Below are 2,042 nucleotides of genomic sequence, written 5' to 3' on the forward strand. Positions count from 1 at the left end.
CACACACACACACACACACACAAACAAAATGGCTGCCGGCTTCATAGCTTCCAGCACAGGTGGAGACAGGGGCACAGAAACAGAATAGAAGTAGAGACAGAGTGAGTGATCTGGCAGTAAAAGTCTCTGTGGCATTAAAGGACAGCCAGTGTTTCTCCGTGCAGAGACTCATGCCAGAGACTGTGAGAGCTGCTGTCCATGGTCCTGAATCGACACAATTATTTTTGACAGAATAACATCCTAAGGGCCCTATTTTAACAATCTGAAACGCAAGTATCAAACGCCAAACTCAAGTAGCTTTGCGGGTGGCTCTTGGGCACTGTTGCTATTATACCGACGCAAATCTAAAATGGGTTGGTCTAAAGTAGCTGCATTACTCATAGGTGTGGTTTGGGTGTAACATGCAATAAACCAATCAGAGCGTTATTTCACATTCCCTTTAAAAGCAGGCGCGCTTGTTCCATGGCAGATGGCTATTATAATGGTAGATTTGCGAGGCGCACACCCTTAATACATCCATGGATGCACACCAGGAGCGGTTCACCTTCGAGGAGACGTTTACTATTGATTTTTCTTTTTGACAAAATATAAAGAAAGAAATGTCACAAAAACATACTTTCTGATGTTTTGGGCTTTCACTGAATCATAATCTTATGAATGCATGGTGATCATTTTTCAATGTTGTCATTGAAACATTAGACCGAGATTATCTCACTATAGACGATGCAGCTGTCTCTCCTCTAGGGCACATGCAGTTCAACATCGCATTAATCACATCGCCTTAAATCCTCTAATAGTTCCTCATTTATGTCATCAACACATGTTTCATGGAAATGTGTAAAACAAGGTCATATTTTTCCTTGTATTTATGTATGGTTTACAAAAATGGGAACTGCTGGGTCTGTGAGTTGAGAGAAGGAAAGTGTATCCGCGTATGCACACTACATTACGGCCAAGCATGTGCCCTTAAACTACCATCTGAATAACGCAACACTGACTTTAGACAAGGTTTTTCCTCGTCTGTGGCGGAATTGTTTTCTGAAACTGCAAAATAGCACTGGGAACGCGCCGGAACACACTCCTCTTTTTGATAAAGTTCAAGTTCATTTCCTAATTTACCAATGTGAGTCTGTGGAGGAAAAGTCCGTTGTGCATTGGGTGCAAAATAGGAATGATACATGCATTGGTGTACAAAGTAAATTGTCCTTAGTGTTGGAGCTGCATCAGAGACTGGTAGACGTGGAGCTCTCCACTGTCCTGAAAGAGAAGGCTTTGACTGAGCTCTCCTCTCTATTGTCACTGAGGAGGACATGACACGTATTAGGCTGATGGTGGGCATGTTGTCAAATCTAAACAGACCAGTGCTTGCGCCACTTAAGCAGGCTGGAGTTTAGAAGTTATTTGTAAACTGAGGCTCTCACTGCACAGCATTCCCCCCGCCAGACAGGCTCAGCAGCAGACAAGGGTACTGAGTCAGCCCCTCTCTCCCACTTGTGTTAGTGCTGAAACCCACAGAGCGGGGCTATTTTCCCTTCCTGACATTGAGCTAGCACTGCTTAGGTTTCAGCCACCGTCCATTCAGGAGGAGTGCCCATATGGGTCAATGTCAATGTCAGTCATCCCTGACATGCTCTGGAGCGGTGCGCTACATGATTCACTGCCATTGGACTTGCTCATATTTCTAAATGCCACCCATTTATGCAGCGGGGACTTCAGTTCAGTTGTGTAACTAATGCCATTAAGGCTGAATGACTTGCACAGACAGACTTCAAATCTTTTATGCCTCGCCAGCATGCAGTGCCAGTGCCAAATCACAAAGGCCTAGATGCAAAAGTGCATACTAATTAAAGCACACAGAGATGCAAACAGCAGCCAAGGACAGACAAACAAATCCCAACACAAACGCAAAAACTCACACAAACAAATTATCACATGCGCAGATGTACACGGCAGACAAGTGTGCACATTCTGTCACACACATACTTGCATGCATGCATGCATACACTCTCTCTCACACACACACACACACACACACACACACA

The 2,042-nt window shown here is 44.4% G+C and overlaps 1 protein-coding gene across 3 annotated transcripts in view; it reads right to left on the reverse strand.

The window, feature by feature from the left end:
- Positions 1–2,042, reverse strand: part of adgrl1a (adhesion G protein-coupled receptor L1a) — a 104,595-nt gene that overhangs the window by 43,936 nt on the left and 58,617 nt on the right. The gene's annotated exons all lie outside the window — the stretch shown is intronic.

Source organism: Etheostoma spectabile, chromosome 15 (genome assembly GCF_008692095.1).
Source record: "Etheostoma spectabile isolate EspeVRDwgs_2016 chromosome 15, UIUC_Espe_1.0, whole genome shotgun sequence".
Classification (NCBI taxonomy): domain Eukaryota; kingdom Metazoa; phylum Chordata; class Actinopteri; order Perciformes; family Percidae; genus Etheostoma; species Etheostoma spectabile.